Source organism: Xyrauchen texanus, chromosome 15 (genome assembly GCF_025860055.1).
Source record: "Xyrauchen texanus isolate HMW12.3.18 chromosome 15, RBS_HiC_50CHRs, whole genome shotgun sequence".
Lineage (NCBI taxonomy): Eukaryota > Metazoa > Chordata > Actinopteri > Cypriniformes > Catostomidae > Xyrauchen > Xyrauchen texanus.
In genome coordinates, this window is record NC_068290.1 from 32838090 (window position 1) to 32859121 (window position 21032).

The 21032-nt window shown below is 39.2% G+C and overlaps 1 protein-coding gene across 3 annotated transcripts in view; it reads right to left on the reverse strand.

Moving 5' to 3' along the window:
* LOC127655796 (growth factor receptor-bound protein 10-like) overlaps window positions 1-21032 on the reverse strand; it is a 120909-nt gene that overhangs the window by 69321 nt on the left and 30556 nt on the right. The window lies entirely within an intron of this gene.

Below are 21032 nucleotides of genomic sequence, written 5' to 3' on the forward strand. Positions count from 1 at the left end.
CCCATATCGCCCAAAGTGCTAACCGACCCAGCCTCATACCTGTAGGTAGAAGGAATGAGTCGGGGAGCCGCTGGGGTGGCTTGCCCTCTTACGAAGGCAAGCCGCGACCACAACGTAGCCATGGTCATGTCCTTGCAATGAGGACATGAACCATCCACGAACGCCGACTCTGCGCTGACTCAAACACGTAATGCAGCGATCGTGGCCGTCAGAAGCGGAGAGATATCGACCGCAACCAGGAATTATACACAAACGAAAAGGCATCTTGAAAAATACGCTTTCGTTTGTGCCACTCTTTTAGAGAAAAAATATACTCTTTTGTGATATACACGTATATCTTTTCATACACGTGTGTATATTATATATATATATATATATATATATATATATATATACATACATACACACACACACACACTCACCGTTCAATTTCTCATTAATGCAATTATCTAAACAACCAATCACATGGCAGATGCTTCAATGCATTTAGGGGTGTGGTCCTGGTCAAGACAATCTCCTGAACTCCAAACTGAATGTCAGAATGGGAAAGAAAGGTGATTTAAGCAATTTTGAGCGTGGCATGGTTGTTGGTGCCAGACGGGCCGGTCTGAGTATTTCACAATCTGCTCAGTTAATGGGATTTTCACCCACAACCATTTCTAGGGTTTACAAAGAATGGTGTGAAAAGGGAAAAACATCCAGTATGCGGCAGTCCTGTGGGCGAAAATGCCTTGTTGATGCTAGAGGTCAGAGGAGAATGGGCCGACTGATTCAAGCTGATAGAAGAGCAACTTTGCCTGAAATAACCACTCGTTACAACCGAGGTATGCAGCAAAGCATTTGTGAAGCCACAACATGCACAACCTTGATGCGGATGGGATACAACAGCAGAAGACCCCACCGGGTACCACTCATCTCCACTACAAATAGGAAAATGAGGCTACAATTTGCAAGAGCTCACCAAAATTGGACAGTTGAAGACTGGAAAAATGTTGCTTGGTCTGATGAGTCTCGATTTCTGTTGAGACATTCAGATGGTAGAGTCAGAATTTGTGTAAACAGAATGAGAACATGGATCCATCATGCCTTGTTACCACTGTGCAGGCTGGTGGTGGTGGTGTAGTAATGGTGTGGGGGATGTTTTCTTGGCACACTTTAGGCCCCTTAGTGCCAATTGGGCATTGTTTAAATGCCACGGCCTACCTGAGCATTGTTTCTGACCATGTCCATCCCTTTATGGCCACCATGTACCCATCCTCTGATGGCTACTTCCAGCAGGATAATGCACCATGTCACAAAGCTCGAATCATTTCAAATTGGTTTCTTGAACATGACAATGAGTTCACTGTACTAAAATGGCCCCCACAGTCACCAGATCTCAACCCAATAGAGCATCTTTGGGATGTGGTGGAATGGGAGCTTTGTGGATGTGCATCCCACAAATCTCCATCAACTGCAAGATGCTATCCTATCAATATGGGCCAACATTTCTAAAGAATGCTTTCAGCACCTTGTTGAATCAATGCCACGTAGAATTAAGGCAGTTCTGAAGGCGAAAGGGGGTCAAACACAGTATTAGTATGGTGTTCCTAATAATTCTTGATTATATAATTGGTGAGTGTATATATATAGGAGGCTCTGCTGTACTGTCAAAGCACCCAGGGGTGTTGCTCGACACAAACGTAGTGTGCGAAGGGGAGAACCGCTGTAATGCGCCGTAGATCCAACAGCTTTAGCAAGAGATGAATGGAATGGCAGGAGGGATTCAGCTCAGTGAATGCAACCGCTCGGCTTCGTGTTTGCAAGCGGCACACTTTTTATACCCATATGTCCGGGGGTAGTGGCGTGCAAATTTCACATGCCAATTCTCATTGTCTGGGCTCCCAAGAGTGAACCCCTAGTGTAAACTCATCGACACAACGTTGAGTGACCGATAGGGAACAAATATTATCTTATATTTTGCTTCTCAATTAATTAGATCTTGTTTCAAGTATGCTTATATAATTTTACAAAAAACCAAAGACAGAAATACTAAGAAAATTATTTTTTGCCATGCACACACACATTGACATAGCAATAAAATACCTTTTATTGTCCATGAATCAACATATTTGTTACTTTTTGTACTGTATGTATACTGTTCTATATTGACAGAACATACAGCAGAACTGCAATCTATCCAAAATATTGTCTAGGACTGAGGAGTGGTCTTATATGTGTAAAGGTAAAATGCTTTCTCATGAAAAGTATGTCAACAGATGTGAGTCAAACATCCACACATCTCAATAAGCCTAAAATCTAAAGAATATCCCCTGCTATCTCAGGAGAGAGCACTTCCATGATGAAATCACCCCATCTGTTATTAAAGAGTGGAAAAGAGGCCCCCTTCATGTCCTCAGATGCCCCCCGCTGTATACTGGGAGGGTCATGGCTATGTTTACAGACTTCGAGAAAAACAGCATAGTTGAGGCGTAGCCTTGCCATGTGAGCAGCTGAAACTGTGCCATAGTGTTCATGCCACAAGATCTAAAGCGACTGGCAAATGGAAGTCATGTTCTCTGTGGATTTTCTTTTCAGTACATGTGTAAACTACAGGTGGCGACTCAGTTCAATAACTCATTCCTCTCCACAGCATCTGCACTGTCTCACCAAAGGGAACACTTTAAATTCTTGGACGGTGTACAAAACAAAAGCTTGGTTAGATTGTAGAAGGATCAAGGATTGTGGGCTCTCTCTTTCAGCACTGATTGGAGCTTTAACAGCACGAGCTCGGAACAGAATGTCCTGCAACGCTCATATATTTGGAGATGGTGTTCAGAGCGAGACCTCACGACCCACAATCTGGCTATGATGTGGCTGCAGAGCGTCAGTAGTTTTATGGCTTCTTAATGCTAGGTACATCGTCCCAGAACCAGAGCAAGATTGTTTTGTTTTCGTATGTAAATGTGCAGCATTTATGGATGCCGCACACTTGCTGCTGTGCTGCTCATCACTTTCACAGTAAATTAAATCAACAGAATGGGAAGAATTGTTGTTGATATCTTTTTTCAAATACATTTTCATCTGATGGGCAATAGGGAATGATCAACTGTGATCATAGTTCGTTGTTCAAATTCCTAACCCCAAGTATGAGCAAAAGTAAAAATGGTGCTTGCCAAACACAACAACTTACAGTAATTTGCTTTTGACTATTGGTTAGGTTTTATTTCCAGAATACATCTTTTTTAACTGGCCAGTTCATGGGTACTAGAACCAAATGACATCACTGGAAATGTGTAGCTAGTCTGGGCAATACTGAATCAGTTTGACAGTATTATTAATTTATCCTAACTACCCTAAAACCCTGTTCACAATGCCAGCAATTTTATTGCAGGAGATCAGCAGTCTCTGTTGACTTTATTTGTCGCTAGTGGCCGTTCCTACTGCTGGTTGATCTAACGTTGTTGGTGGGCTGCACAACATGCCATAGCTTGATCACAAATGAGATGTATTGCTTGTACAAAATAAGATGCCATTCTAGTTTGACAAGGAATCAGGTTTCTTGCTGCTTAAAATGTTCTGAAGGGGAGAATGTTTATATATTGCAGCAGTGCTCAATGTAACACATCATTAACAAGATTATCTATTAATGTATAAATAAAACTTAAATTTCAGATATGGTTTCCTATGAATAATTATCACAGTACTGTGCAAAGGTTTTAGGCATTTGTTAAAAATGCTGCATAGTGAGGAGGTCTTCAAAAATAATGCCATGAATAGTTTTCATATTAAAATACAGTATGTGAGCACAGAAAGTAGGAGAGAAGCAATCAGATTTCAAGGGCTGACACAAGGCAGAATGTAGCGACTTTTATCTACTTTTTTAGCAAGCTTTAGCTACTATTCATTTAAAGTAGTTGGCAACACTGTAGAGAACCCAAGGCCACCAATAAGCTCTGAGCTTTCTTCCATTTCTGAAGACCGATCGGAGCCGACAGTCACACAGTTTTGAGTAGGATTACTCAAGTGGTCACTTTAGGTACTGCACCAAGTAAATGTTTGATAAATATGGTATTTTATAATTTATTTACTTGAAATTTGGGACACAACTTGGTTTGATGTATGGCTTTAATTTTCTGTAATTGTGTGCCACATATAATTTTATGTATTTTTAATAAATGAAATAAATATTTAGTGCATTGCATTTTCATTTCAAAAAACTTAAACTTCTATAACCTTTTTAAACAAAATAACAACTGATTTCACTTGAACAATAATCTCCCATGTTCAAAATTAGGATTCTAGTTCTAAGCATAGAATAAGAGCAAGAGTAACAAAAAACAAGAGTTACAACAACTTAAAGTTGAAAATGTAATTTTCTGATAAGTGCTAGGGGAGTGTGCCAGTTAAGGGGATAATATACCGAACATTTGTTATTTAGAAGTAAAGAAATGCAGTGCAGCGAGTTCGATTTTAGACATTTATTAACTGTTCTGGGCTGTGTTTCCCAAAAGCATCATTAGTATAAGTTGATTGTAGGTACCATAGGCACCAATGGCCTTTACGAGCAACTTGGGCTTACAATGCTTTTGGTCGGTAATGCTCGATGGATGATTGTAACCAATTATGCTATTTCAGTACTGTTTATCCATTGAAATCCTATCTAAAGAAGGTTTAACATATGACCAGTACCAACATTCATCCTTTCCATGCTGGTCCAAGCTGGTTTCTGTTGGTTAGTTCTGATTTGGGACTAGTCTAGATATGTGTGGGGATGGGGGCGTTGTCCTGTATCTGTCTGCGGGAGAGGGAGAGCGGTAAGGCTCGTCACCTGTGCTGTCATTCCCATTTACACCTGTCTCTCGCTATAGTGATGGTGGAGGGAGACATGAAAAGGCAGACAGATGCATCAGTCAGCAGAAAGAGAAAGCAGAGAGAGAGTTGGCTGTGTATGTGACTACTGTGTGTGTGACTACCTGACTCCTCCATTTGCCCTGAAAATATGAACTCTTTTATACCATGTTATTCACCAATAAATTGGCAAAGCCGGTCAACCCCAGCATGGACTTTCTGATTAAGCTGGTTCCTCAAAGAAGGTTTTTCTAGTTAAGATAATTAAGACACTCAGTTAGACAAGTGTGACTCATCCATTCTAATTTCCACTTCAGAGTGGGGGAAGCTACACTGCTTCTATCTGACTGAACACAGCAGAAGACCCAGAAAGAGCTAACACTCCTAATATCACACTTCAAATTAATCTGGGACCAAATCTACAGGACTACATTTTCTGCTCCTTCCTGCTCTTTGATTACTTTATGAATTTTGTTTTTGCATCTTCTGAAAGTTGAGAACTTCAAACAGGGAATGAACATCTGTATTTGAGGTCACGATTTAAAATTAAAGCCTTTCACAAACAGCAATCTGAGAACTATCGATCCTTACAAATACTTTCTCAGTAAGGACAAAGGCCTATTCACACCAAATGTCTTCTTTGTGTGTGATTGTTCATTCCGATAATTTTTTGAATTGGATCAATGGATTCCTATTGAGCTATTCACATACGACAAATTATCTGCTGACAATCCGTAGGTTTTTACGGAAAACAGTCCAATACACGTCCAATAGGAAGGAAGTTGAGCACCATCTATCCAGAGATGCCATTCTTTAAATCCAGCTTCAACAGGCACAATTCCCCATTGCCCACATTGTAAATACAGTATCTCACAAAAGTGAGTACACCCCTCACATTTTTGTAAATATTTGATTATATCTTTTCATGTGACAACACTGAAGAAATTACACTTTGCTACAATGTAAAGTAGTGAGTGTACAGATTGTATAACAGTGTAAATTTGCTGTCCCCTCAAAATAACTAAACACACAGCCATTAATGTCTAAACCGCTGGCAACAAAAGTGAGTACACCCCTAAGTGAAAATGTCCAAATTGGGCCCAAAGTGTCAATATTTTGTGTGGCCACCATTATTTTCCAGCACTGCTTTAACCCTCTTGAGCATGGAATTCACCAAAGCTTCACAGGTTGCCACTGGAGTCCTCTTCCACTCCTCCATGACGAGATCACGGAGCTGGTGGATGTTAGAGACCTTGTGCTCCTCCACCTTCCATTTGAGGATGCCCCACATCCTTCTTTAGCAAGACATGTTTGGGGTCGTGCTCTGCTTCAGTATGTCACAGTACATGTTGGCATTCATGGTTCCCTCAATGAACTGTAGCTCTCCAGTGCCGGAAGCACTCATGCAGCTCCAAACCAAGACACTCCCACCACCATGCTTGACTGTAGGCAAGACACACTTGTCTTTGTACTCCTCACCTGGTTTCTGCCACACACACTTGACACCATCTGAACCAAATAAGTATATCTTGGTGTCATCAGACCACAGGACATGGTTCCAGTAATCCATGTCCTTAGACTGCTTGTCTTCAGCAAAACGTTTGCGGGCTTTCTTTTGCATCATCTTTAGAAGATTCTTCTTTCTGGGACGACAGCCATGCAGACCAATTTGATGCAGTGTGCGGCGTATGGTCTGAGCACTGACAGGCTGACCCCCACCCCTTCAACCTCTGCAGCAATGCTGGCAGCACTCATATGTCTATTTCCCAAAGACAACCTCTGGATATGACGCTGAGCACGTGCACTCAACTTCTTTGGTCGACCATGGCAAGGCCTGTTCTGAGTGGAACCTGTCCTGTTAAACCGCTGTATGGTCTTGGCCACCGTGCTGCAGCTCAGTGTCAGGGTCTTGGCAATCTTCTTATAGCCTAGGCCATCTTTATGTAGAGCAACAATTATTTTTTTCAGATCCTCAGAGAGTTCTTTGCCATGAGGTGCCATGTTGAACTTCCAGTGACCAGTATGAGGGAGTGTGAGAGCGATGACACCAAATTGAACACACCTGCTCCCATTCACACCTGAGACCCTGTAACACTAATGAGTCACATGACACCAGGGAGGGGAAATGGCTAATTGGGCCCAATTTGGACATTTTCACTTAGGGTTGTACTCACTTTTGTGAGACACTGTATATTCAGTTTGCGTGAATAGAATGCAAAAAGGGATACCTTAGGGGCGGGCACACTTCTCTATGAAAGAATAGCTCTTTTCTCACTCTCATAGGCATCCACCTCCACAATAAAGGGTTGATAGGGTACAGGGTGCTTCAAAATGGGGGCTTAAGATCCTCGAATGCTTGTTTGGCAGAGACATTCCACACTAACCTCCTTGGATTGCCTCTGAGCAGGGACGTGAGGGATGCACCCACACTGCTGAAGTTGCGAAGGAAATGGCGATAGAAGTTTGTAAAACTCAGAAACCATTGTAGATCTTCTATAGACCTTGTCTGAGGCCAGTCTTGCATCACAAGGACCTTGCAAGTTCAGACTGCACATCTCTGCTCAATCTGTTTTTGATAAAGGCCCTTGAATGGACTGTCAGCCCAACCACACTGTGCAGCCAACATTATGAAACTGAGCACATATTCAGCTGCCAGTCTCCTGCCTTGCTATAGACATTGTTCGCCAGCCTCCTTTTGCCCACTAGGAAGCTAAAATACTTCCTTGAGAAAAAGTTTGTATAAATACAGGATCTCTGTATCTTTCTCCCACACAACTGTTGCCCACTACAGTACTTGTCCGGTGAGAAGAGACTATATACATGCACAACTTGGATTCCTTAATTGGAAAAGAGGTTGTTAGGCAATGTAGATATTGCAATGATGGAGGAACCTCTGCATGATTCTGAAGGGGCATCAAACGTCTCGGGTTCAGCCAGCTTCATGTCATGGTAACAGTGGATTCGGGCTTGCAGTCACAGCTGACTGGGGAACTAAAATATGGAAAAACTTCAATTCATTCACCTGCATGGTGAGCCTCCCCAAATGTTCATGGTGTGCTGACAGCATGGCTGCCTGAGTGGTTAATGTGGCCTATTAAGCTGTCCCATCTCTACTGGATCCTGATGTGGCAGAACTTTCTGTGAATCATCACAGAGCATCACAGCTCAAAGCCAAAACAGTACAAAAATATTAAGTGAACTCCAGTAAATTAGGCAAATTGATCAAAACAAAGAGGAGGTCAGAAAGGTAGATAATACTCATAATTGCAGTCAGAAAATGACAATTCTTTACACTGAATGAAGCAGACAAGCCAGTATAAATACACTCACTGATCATGAGTAAAGCATCCACAGGTGTGCATGATTACCTCAGAATTCAGTTGAAGATGACCTCTTGTGGTAAGAGGTGGTGACTGCAGGTGTAGCCACTGTTACACACACCAGTCCCTTAAGGACTGTTTTAAGAGAACTGTTTAAAGGTACTATTAATATGCTATTAAGTCATATCCCACCATGTGCTGTTGTGCAAAAATCACGTTTCAGTTGGATGCAATCTAGAACCACAAGGTGTTTATTAAGGTTCATAAATATCCTACTATGCAAACCTGTCTTGGATTAGACTGCTCGTGTTCTTTGTACTGTACAGTATAAGATGCTTAACATAATATGATCAATAAACATGCCTATTTCAAGCCTTCTCTTTATTGATTTGGTTATCCTTAAACTCTACGGTCCTAATATAATGCTTAAGGTACTAAAAGCTGATGTTTTAGGGCCTGCTTAATGTCAGACAGTCAGGCTACTGTGAATTCCTCTGGCAGGAGGGATTTCACTGTGAAAACAGACTCACATTCATAGAGTACTTTACTCACCACAGCTCAAAAAAGCTTTAATTAGTGTAAATGTACATTGATCTGTTGTGTACATAGGTTGAATCATAAATATTAAAAACAATTATGCAAAACAATTGACATATATCTATACAGCTTTCAGATGTATATTAGCCTTCAGGCTAATAATGGCAAGAATTAAAATGTGTTAAGCCTGAGAAAAAAATTAATAAACAACTAGATTATCATTTTCTGTAAAGATTGAGTGGTGCTTTAGTTTGCATGTGTAAAACTTCTAATGTGTTGTGGGTTTGTACTAGGGCATTGCAATATGGTTGCAAAGTGTTGTGGGTGGGTGCTAGGGTGTTCTGGTTGTTGCTAGGTGGTTGCTTCTTAGATTAAGCCAAAAAAATCCCCCCTCAAAGTCAATGGGATTTTTCATTTGTTTTATCACCTGCCAAGCAAAAATCTTAAATCTGATCAGATTAACTCTAAAAATTAATAGAACACATCTCACTAATGAGGTATCATGTCCATAGCACAAATAATGTGGGATGAGTTAAGCGCCAAAGTTCTATACTAGGGCTTTGTTCAAATGCTTAAACCAAAAGAGCAATAGCTATAATAATGCTTGTGAATCAAAGCAAGGAACTATAGCCCAAAATTCCCTTTTCATGATCCAGTCCCATTAGATCCTCAAACTGCTTCAATTTCAAACCAGATAAACTCAACTTGTCTGAAAGAAAGACAACAATATAAAAGACCTTGATGCAGAATCCTCAAGTTCCAAGAAATAAGAAGAAGAATATTGACTTCCAGGAACAGGAACCGTATGTTGCCAAAAATCCCTCTTGATTCACTCTAAAAACAGCTATAAAACTCAAGGAGAAAAATTTACAGCTCTGAAAATACCAATGCAGGAGAATGGGCCCTTTAATTGCAAAAGCAGAATGAGAAAGAAGCAAATATTGCTGGCAAACTAATGACAAACCCACATTTCTGTAACAGTTAATCTTGGCAAAAGTAGTGCTCCTCTGCTCTGACCAATATAACATCCTCTTAGACTAAGCCAAAAAAACAGTTTCAAAACATATACCTAACTAACATACCTTTACCATTCAAATAAAAAGAAACAGAGTTAGCCTTTAAAAGCTGCATTGCAACCCAATTTACAAATTACCCAATATTGTACTATTCAGTTAAATGAACCACCCATACATGATTCATCAGGCATTTAACTGAGGTCTCTTCAAGTAATGAGGCTCACCCTGCTGAAAAAAGGAGCACTTTTCAGTTTGTCAGGCTGGGAGCCAACTAGACTAACCAGCTGAACACCAGCTTGGTCAGGCTGTAAGACCAGTTAGACCAGCTAAAACAAGTTCCCAGACGTATACAGGTTTGAGCAGGTTTTTTATTTTTTTTAGCAGGGCAAGAAAACTATAATAAATTAATAGAACGCTCACTTCAGCTCAACATTTTTATTCAATTCAAGCCCAAGCCTAATAAAGATCTTAAAAACCACGGATTTACACTTTCAGAGCAATTCAATCATTAGCTCATTGTCTTAATTGAGAGCACAAAGGTGAGAGGCACAGCTCAATAAAGCCAGTTCAGCAGTTCCTTTAAAACAGTAGTTAGGGAGCTTTCTTCAGAGTGCTGTGGCAGGCCTCCAGTTCCCCCGCATTAGCCAAGCCTGGAGCACGGCCCAGAATCCCACTTACTTACCAGACTTATACAGACACCGAAAGATGCTCCAGGCGGCTTCATTTTATTTACCAGTATCCAAACTACTCTATCATTTCCCCTCCTCACAAATAAATAAATGGGTAGTTGACACATACAATGTCCACGGACTTACATAAAATGAAAACTTAAATACAAACTTAAAATACATTAACAGCATGTATTAATCTTGGCTAATGTTCACATCTTCATATGATAATACATTTTCACATCAAAAGTGGTGTACATGTTAATGCATTTTAAACTAACATGAACTAATAATGAACATTAGTATTTATAAATTAATATTAACCAAGATTAATTATTGTTGCAAACAATATTTTTCATTGTTATTTAACTACTACATTTAGGTAAGGGATATTCTACAGTCAGTTAGCCCTTATCACTAAATAAACCCCGACAGGGTGGTCAGGAAACACAGTATGTAAGCGGAGAAGAGTGGAAGTGAAGCAAGGAGCAGAGGAGCATGACTTTGGCTGGAACAAGGAGAGGGGGGTTTTTTCTCCTGTTCCAAGAGCACTCCACTAATGACTAATGCAGCAAGAATTCACCATATGTTAAGCAGTGTTAAACACTATTGGCATGAACGAAAGATGGAATTTCTGATATTATCGGTTATAAAAAATAAATACAAATGTATGTTGAAAATAAATTACAGTGAAGGAGAATGAGAGTGGGGAGGTGACTGCCATGACTAAAGGTTTGTTGTGGAATCTTAAGTGTCCAGGAAAGACGATAATATCCGTTCACATGTGAAAAGAAAATGTAAAAGGTCAGTAATACATACGTCTCTCTCTCCACTATTAAATATTTTTAATAACCATATGTGACAGGGTGGAGGGCGGGGCCGGGTCGTGATTATACACACCCAGTCCCTTATCAAGCTAATTAAGCCTCCGAGAGGGATAAAGGCCGACTGTGGATGGTGGTGCGACGAGAGAGAGAGAGAGAGAGAGAGAGAGAGAGAGAGAGAGAGATCGCTGACAGTCATGTGTGTGTCTGTGTCTTTTTGTTTAGTTCTTCATTAAACTATTATTTATATTGCTATATTGTCACATATATATTTATATGTGGAGTGGTGGTGGCGTAGTGGGCTAAAGCACTAAACTGTTAAGCAGAAGGTTGTTGGTTCGATCCCCACAGTCACCAGCATTGTGTCCTTGAGCAAGGCACTTAACTCCAGGTTGCTCAGGGGGGATTGTCCCTGTAATAACGGCTCTGTAAGTCGCTTTGGATAAAAGCCTCTGCCAAATGCATAAATGTAAATGTAAATATTGCCCAGGATGGGGGGTAGGGGAGGGGAGGGAAGATGGGAGAAATGGGACAGTGTGCGAGAGTGAAATTCATTAGAAGAAGAATACGGTAAATATCTCTAACTTGCTGAACTCTAAGCAGGATTGATGGCAGCATGACCATCTAAGCAGGATTGATGGCCAAGAAACAGCCCAAGAGAAAAAGGCCAGATGAATATAAAATGCAAAAGAAGGGGTATGATCAGGCAAGGGCTAGGAGCTGCGTAAACATCGGAAAGGCTTTCAAACAGTGGACAGACCTGCGAGAGCTGAAAGGCCTGAAGACGGATGCGAAGGTTGCTCTGTTTCTGCTTGATAAGTGGGTAACATTAGTTTTGCTATGTTTCACAGAACCAAGATATGCTGTTGATGTGATGTTAGCTATAGTAGCAATAGAGTTGTGAGTGTCGCTGTCTGGAGCTGGTGTGCTGGCTCTGGGAAACTGTCTCGTCCTCTCTGCATGTTATCTTTGCAACAGCAACTGTAACAACATTTTGCTAACCAACTACCTAGCTAACGTTGTACAACATTTGCAAAGGTTCTTATAACCTATGTGCTCTTCTGTGGAATTACACCTTAGTAACAAGAAAATCTAAATAACGTCAGAGATATTAATCTACCATGTTATTTTATTCCTTGTTCTTATAGACAACGTTTCTCAATGTATAACTGGTGGTTGATTATAAGTTAATGTTACTGTTGAAGTTACTAACAATAATGTTATCGATACATTGGGTAGGTTTGTCCTCGGCTTAGACTTTAGAATTTATCCAGAAAGAGGTAGATAGGGGTGGATTTTAAATATTTATATTTAAGATTCAAAAGCTAGTATTTCTGAGAGTGAACTCTTTGTGGACATGTTTTGATAGACTTATCTTAATGTTCAAGTGTTCAAGAGAACATTCTGAGAATATCATTCAACCAAACTTTTTTTCGTTCACAGAATTATAGGGCAAGGTTAATTTATAAATTAAATAAAGAAAGGGCAATAATACTATCTATCTATCTATCTATCTATCTATCTATCTATCTATCTATCTATCTATCTATCTATCTATCTATCTATCTATCTATCTATCTATATATATATATATATATATATATATATATATATATATATATATATATATATATATATACACAGTGGCAAACGTATGTGGATCCTTTGAAATTATGGTTTTCTGCATTAATTGGTCATAAAATGTGATTTCATCTTCATCAAAGTCACAACTATGTATAGACAAACACAATGTGCTTAAACTAACAACACAATAACAAATATAATATGTCATGTCTTTATTGAACACATCCCATTAAACATTAACAGAGCTGTGGAAAAAGTAAGTGAACCCTTGGGTTTAATAACTGGTAGATACTGCTTTGACAGCAATAACCTCAACTAAGCGATTCCGGTAGCTGCGGATTAGACATGCTCAACGTTCAGAAGGAATTTTCGACAATTCTTCCTCACAGAACTGATTCAGCTCAGCCATATTCTTAAAATGTCTGGTGTAAACCGATCTCTTGAGGTCATTTCACAGCATCTCTATTGGGTCAAGCTCTGACTGTGCTTCTTTTTGAAGCCATTCTGTAGTGGATTTACTTTGATGTTTAGGGCCATTGTCCTTCTGCATCACCCAACTTCTACTGAGCTTCAGCTGGCACATAGCCACCCTGACATTATCCTGTAGGATATCTTGATAAACTTGTGAATTAATTTTTCCTCTCGATGCTTGACGCATTCCAGGCCCTGAAGCACCAAAGCAGCCCCAAATCATGATGCGCTCTCCACTGTTCTTCACAGTTGGGATGATGGTGCCCTTCTATGCCATGCGTAGTGTTGCATGTTCTTCCCAAACAATTCAACCTTAGTTTTTTGGCAAACTTCAGGAAATGTTTTCTTTTCTTTTCTTTTTGGAAAGCAGCAGCTTCATTCATGGTGTCCTGCCATGGACACCACACCTGTTTAATGTGTTCCGTATAGTAAACTCATGAACAGAGATTTTAACTAGTTCCAATGATTCCTTCAAGTCTTTAGCTGTTACTTTAGGGTTCTTTTTTCCCCCACAAAGCATTCTGTTGTGTGCCTTTTGAGTCATCTTGGCTGGACGGCCACTTCTAGTGAGAGTAGCCACAGTACAAAAATCGTCTCCATTTATAGACAATTTGTCTAACTGTGGACAGATGTATATCTAAGCTTATCAAGATAACTTTGACTGTGACTGTTCTCTTGGCCATTTTTGAAAGTGCGCAAAAATTTTGAGAACTTGCATTTAGGGACGTGCGAGACTAGTCAACTAAACGATTCTGATGTCGACAATGGAATTTCTAGTCGGTTAATATTTTCCCCCATTAAACTGATCATCATTCTTACACATTTACGTTTGGTTTTCTATTTTTACAGAGGCTGCACTTAAATTACTGTCATATTAATGTTACATATTTTAAATAGAATTAATAATACAAATATAATTTAATTATTATATTATTAAGAGGATATATGGAGTAGATACAAAGTTTAATTTCACCTCAGGCCACACATGCTTCTTCCCTCTCTCACTCGCGGCATGCAGGAAAATGTCCTCTCGCCAGACAAGCAAACTCAGCAAAGTAGTTATGAAATCACTTTGGTGGTGGTGCGGGAATCAGATTTCCAAAGGTTTGAAAGTCCCTTTGGATGTTTTCACAATTGAGTCATCTTTATATCTGTGCATGTTTGTACATAATCTTTTGGCTGTGCAGGCTATTTCAAGCACAGGATAGCCGCTCAGGTGAGTCAAGTCCAGTCTTTCACTGGACCATGTCGATGTGTTAATTTTGCTCATCAAAAATGTATGCTTTTGAGTAAGTAGCCAAGAAAATGACTGTTTATTTTCAATGAGGTTCCAACTGCTTAACGGGTTAAACTATCTTTTATTCTGTGTGCATGTCATGTTTAGGTACATTAGGTTTAATGTAGGCTACATCGCAGGCTTATTTTTTTTTTTATCCTAAGGCTACTTGTTTTACATCATAACTGTTATTGGTTAAAGTTCTTTACCGAACAGCTGTCATCAATGGCTAATGCGCAACTGCACGTCGTGAAATACGAGCAACTTTTCAGTGCATTTTTTTTTTCTCTCCTAGATTTGACTTAGTCTACCTGTTAATTATTTTCAATAATGTCCTGTATGTTTTAAAATGTTTTTGTTTTTATCCCCTTTTCTCCCAATTTGGAATGTCCAATTCTCACTACTTAGTAGGTCCTCATGGTGGCGCGGTTACTCACCTGAATCCGGGTGGCGGAGGACAAGTCTCAGTTGCCTCCGCTTCTGAGACTGTTAATCCACACAGCTTATCATGTGGCTCATTGTGCATGACATTGCGGAGACTCACAGCATGTGGAGGCTCATACTATTCTCCATGAACCACACACAACTTACCATCCGCCCCATTGAGAGTGAGAACCACTAATCGCTACCACAATGTGGTTACCCCATGTGACTCTACCCTCCCTAGCAACCGGGCCAATTTGGTTGCTTAGGAGACCTGGCTGGAGTCACTGTTTTAATATGTTAAGGAACTTTTACATGGTGAATTCCGTTTAGAACAGGCAGGGTTGATGAATTGGTCCTGCCCCATTCATTCAATTGATTTCAATAAATACGGCTGTTAAATATTCGCTAACGTTGATTCAGTGAATGCGTGTCATGTTCTATATTTAATGTACAATGGTGATAATGCAAGGCAAGCATGGCACAAATGAATGCCCATTTTCAGTGGAATTTAGCTTTGGGATTGAAACAGATTAAGTATTTTAAATGGATCACATAAACAAATCAGTATAATTTTTTATTTATTTTTTGGCTGTTTTCTGAAGGTTGGTTTCTTTTGAGACTAGTTGACTAGTATAAACATCTGTAAAATTAGTTGTTAAGCACATCCCTACTTGCATTACCTTCAGTGGCATAAGCTTCATGTGAACACTAGAAAGGACATGTCAACACATCGCTAAACTCCAACATACCTGTTTGCCAGTGTTTTCAGAAAACCCACGTCTTTTTGCGGTGGAGAGAGAGCTCGGATGCTCAAGGTTGCCAGATTGTGTGATTAGGCAAGGCAAGGCAAGTTTATTTATATAGCACATTTCATACACAATGGTAATTCAAAGTGCTTTACATAGAAGAGATTAAAATAAGAATAAAAAAATAAGAATAATTGAAACAGTTTAGAATAAAATAAAATACAGTACAAACACAGTGGCACAGTGCTCATTCAGTAAATGCACAGCTAAACAGATGTGTTTTGAGTCTGGATTTGAATGTGACTACTGTAGGAGCACATCTGATCTCTTCTGGAAGCTGGTTCCAGCTGCGGCTGGCATAAAAGCTAAAAGCAGACTCTCCTTGCTTAGAGTGAACCCTTGGTATTTCTAGCTGATGTGATCCTAATGATCTGAGTGATCTGTTGGGTTTATATTCAGTGAGCATATCTGCAATATATTGAGGTTCTAGCCCATTGAGTGATTTATATACCAGTAATAATACTTTAAAATCAATCCTAAATGTAACTGGGAGCCAGTGTAAAGACCTGAGGACTGGTGTGATATGTTCATATTTTCTGGTTCTGCTCAGAATCCTGGCAGCAGCGTTCTGTATGAGCTGCAACTGTCTTATGGTCTTTTGGGAAGGCCAGTGAGGAGTCCATTACAATAATCCACCCTGCTGGTGATGAAAGCATGCACAAGTTTCTCTAGGTCTTGACTGGAAACAAAGCATCTAATTCTTGCAATATTTTTCAGATGATAGTATGCTGATTTAGTTATTGCTTTGACATGACTACTGAAACTAAGATCTGACTGTAGAGACACACCAAGATTCCTGACTTGATTTTTAGTTGTTTGACCCCTAGCGTCAAGGTATGCATTCACCTTGAGAACGTCATCTTTGTTTCCAAACACAATGACTTCAGTTTTGTCTTTGTTTAACTGAAGAAAGTTTTGGCACATCCAACTGTTAACTTCATCAATGCATTGGCACAGGGAGTCAGTGGGGCTGTAATCGTTAGGAGATAGGGCTAAGTAGATCTGTGTGTCGTCTGCATAGCTGTGGTAAGCAATTTGGTTCTTTCTCATTATTTGGCTCATTGGGAGCATATAGAGGTTGAACAGGAGTGGCGCAAGAATTGAGCCTTGAGGGACTCCGCATGTCATGGACGTCCACTCAGACTTATGGTCTCCTATACTCACATAATAACCTCTCCCTTCTAAGTATGACCTGAACCATTTTAGGACCATCCCAGAAAGCCCCACCCAGTTTTCCAGCCTGTCAAGAAGTATGTTGTGATCAACAGTGTCAAATGCAGCACTGAGGTCGAGTAGTACCAGTACTGATAATTTGCCTGTATCAGTATTTAAGCGAATATCGTTTATTATCTTTATGAGCGCTGTCTCTGTGCTGTGATGCGATCGGAAACCAGATTGAAAATTGTCAGAGTATCCATTTGAGTTCAAGAATTTGTTCAGCTGATTGAAGACAACTTTTTCAATGATCTTGCCTATGAAAGGAAGATTTGAGATCGGTCTATATTTGCTTAATATGGTCTTATCCATATTGCTCTTTTTCAAGAGGGGCTTGACAACTGCAGTTTTCAGGGAGTTTGGAAAACTCCCAGAGAGAAGTGAAGAGTTTATCACTTCTAGGAGATCTGCTTCTAAACAGTTGAACACACTTTTGAAAAAAGATGTGGGAAGAGCATCAAGGGCGCAGCTTGATATTTTAAGGTGCTGTACGGTTTCTTCCAAAATTTTGCCATCAATTTCTTTGAAATCAGACATAGTAACTACTTTCTCAGGTTGTGGTTTGATTTGTCTGACCCCAGCACAACTCAAGGATGTGCTGATCATCTTTCTGATATTATTGATTTTTTCAGAGAAGAAAGAAGCAAACTCATTGCACTTGCTGTCTGAGAGCAATTCACTGGGAATCTGGCTTGGGGGGTTTGTCAGTCTCTCTACAGTCACAAAAAGAGTGCGTGTGTTGTTTAAGTTGCTGTTTATAATATTTGAGAAGAAAGTCTGTCTAGCTTTGCCTAGTTCCATATTAAAAGCATGGATGCTGTCTTTGAAGATGTTATAATGCACTACAAGTTTTGTCTTCCGCCACATGCGCTCTGCTTTTCTGCATTGTCTTTTCATATTTTACATGGTGATTAAAGTGTCACCATGGCAGAATATTTCCAAACTGTACAAGTCTCAAAATCTAATTTGGGGATTTCACCAATATAAATCTGGCAACCCCACACATGTCGAAATCTAATTCTGACCTGCAAATTGCTCTTATTTAAAATCTGTTATTTATCAAATTAAGACAATTCAATATTTTACTTACATGATTAGTTCCAAGTAATCCATGACACAATTGATCTAGAAGGGATGGTAAGGGGGGAATGGTGGTTTTACAAGGGGGATGCTTTTTTTTATTTCTTACAACAAGGGGAATGGCATCCCCCTTAACTCGAGCCCTGTATATATATATATATATATATACACTGGCAGACAAAAGTTAAGTAAAGAATTTGTTACTTTTATTCACCAAAGTGGCATTCAACTGATCACAATGTGTAGTCAGGACATTAATATCATGACTTAAACTACTTCAAAGCGTTCTCACACTTCCTGTAGCACTTGCCATAGATGTGGCAGTCTTGTCGGGCACTTCTCACGCACCTTACAGTCTAACTGATCCCACAAAATCTCAATGGGTTTAAGATCCATAACACTCTTTTCCAATTATCTGTTGTCCAATGTCTGTGTTTCTTTGCCCACTCAAACATTTTCTATTTGTTTTCTGTTTTAAAAGTGGCTTTTTATTTGCAATTCTTCCCATAAGGCCTGCACCCCTGAGACTTCTCTTTACTGTTGTACATGAAACTGGTGTTGAGCAGGTAGAATTCAATGAAGCTGTCAGCTGAGGACATGTGAGGTGTCTATTTCTCAAACTAGAGACTCTGATGTACTTATCCTCTTGTTTAGTTGTACATCTGACCTTCCACATCTCTTTCTGTCCTTGTTACAGCCAGTTGTCTTTTGTCTTTGAAGACAGTAGTGTACACCTTTGTCAGTTTTTTGGCAATTTCAAGCATTGTATAGCCTTCATTCTTCAAAACAATGATTGACTAAAAAGTTTCTAGAGAAAGCTTTTTCTTTTTTGAATTTTTTTTTTTACCTAATATTTACCTTAAGACATGCCAGTCTATTACATACTGTAGCAACTCAAAAACAAACACAAAGACAATGTTAAACTTCATTTAATGAACCAAATAGCTTTCAACTGTGTTTGATATAATGGCAAGTGATTTTCTTGCACCATATTAGTCATTTAGCATGATTACTCAAAGATATGTTGATGGAGTGATGGCTGCTGGAAATAGGGCCGGTCTAGATTTGATTAAAAAGTAAAATTACTATGTTCAAATAGTGAGGGTGCTGTTTTTTTACATCAATAATGTCCCGACTATATTTTGTGATCGGTTGAATGACACTTTGGTGAATTAAAGTACCAATTTCCTTCAGAAACAGCAAAATCTGTACATTATTCCAAACACTTGGCCACCAGAGTATATATATATATATATATATCACTGGGTCTGCTCCAACATACCTAAAATCATTACTGCAGAGCTACACACCCACTAGAAGCCTGCGATCGGCTAATGAACATCGCCTTGTTGTACCAACACAAAGAGGCACCAAAACACTTTCTCAGACTTTCAGCTTCATCATACCACGTTGGTGGAATGACCTCTCCAACACTATCCGTGAAGCAGACTCACTCTCTGTCTTCAAAAAACTACTTAAAATGCATCTTTTCCAAGAGCACTTAACTAGTCACTTACAAAAAATAAATAAATAAATAAAAAATAAAATTTGCACTTGTATATGTTTTGAATATTATTCTGATGCTAGTAAAATTTTTGTATCACTGTCTCCTTAAGATGATTCGCTTATGTTTTCCTCTTTTGTAAGTCGCTTTGGATAAAAGCATCTGCCAAATGAATAAATGTAAATGTATATATATATACACACCAATCAGCCGTAACATTAAAAACCACTCGTACTGCCAAAACAGCGTCAACCCGCTGTGTGTGTGTGTATATATGTATATATATATATATATATATATATATATATATATATATATATATATATATATATATATATATATATATATATATATATATAAATAAAATTAATTTTTTCGTTCGATTGCTGGCTTGTTTTAAAAATGAAGCTAATATAAATAATTTAATATACACTTGGGCTAAGGTTAGTGAGTCAATAAAGCACAGTGAAGATATTCTCCAAGTATTGTGTGTTTATTTGTCTCATAATACATCTTCTGCACAGAGGCTTGTGATTTTGCCATGGAGCAAGCAAGGGTGTTGCTATTGAACTGATATTTCCCAGTCAGTTTGAACTGCTGCACGTGTACGTAAAAATGCAAAAGAGAGCCCTCCAAAACCAGCTAGTTAATCCACTGATGAGGCCAGAGTTTAGATGCTTTTATGTCAGGTTACACTATGTGAATCCATACGTACAGCCCAAAGGAATGCACATCAATGCCATGGCCAATCATTGCCTCTCCATCTTCATTCATGGTCCGCTCATGACAGGTACAATCAAATACACAGAAGACCTTCTCTTTTGCACCTCCCTCACACACACACACACACACACACACACACACACACACACACACACACACACACACACACACACACACACACGCGCTGGTGTGGCTAGCCATATGAGGACTCTCCATAGACATATTTATTTTAAACTGTATGAACTATAGATTCCCTCCCCTAACCCTACCCCAAAACCAAACCCTCACAAAAAACATTATGCATTTTTACACCCCCAAAAAAATAACATAATTTAGTATGTTTTTAAGGGATTTGAATTATGGGGACACTAGAAAAGTCCTCATAAACCACCCAAACCCACCCACCCACACACACACACTCACTCTCTCTCTCTCTCTCTCTCTCTCTCATAGACTTGAAACTATAATAATTTAAATAATTTATGTCAGCTATCAGTCTATATCCTCTACATTAAAAATTATTACATCACATGGCCAGAAGATAACTCTAAGAAACTTTTTTTAAATGGATAGTTTCAATCTTAGAAGCTAATTGGGCAAAACAGCAATCCAGCCGTGATAAAATACTAAAAACTAAACTTTTGTTTAACTAGATACTGTGTATCACTGTGCAGTACCAATAGAATAACATTATGTTATTGTTTACATGTCAGGCAATATATTATAAAGCAGAAGGATGTGTCTTTAATGAA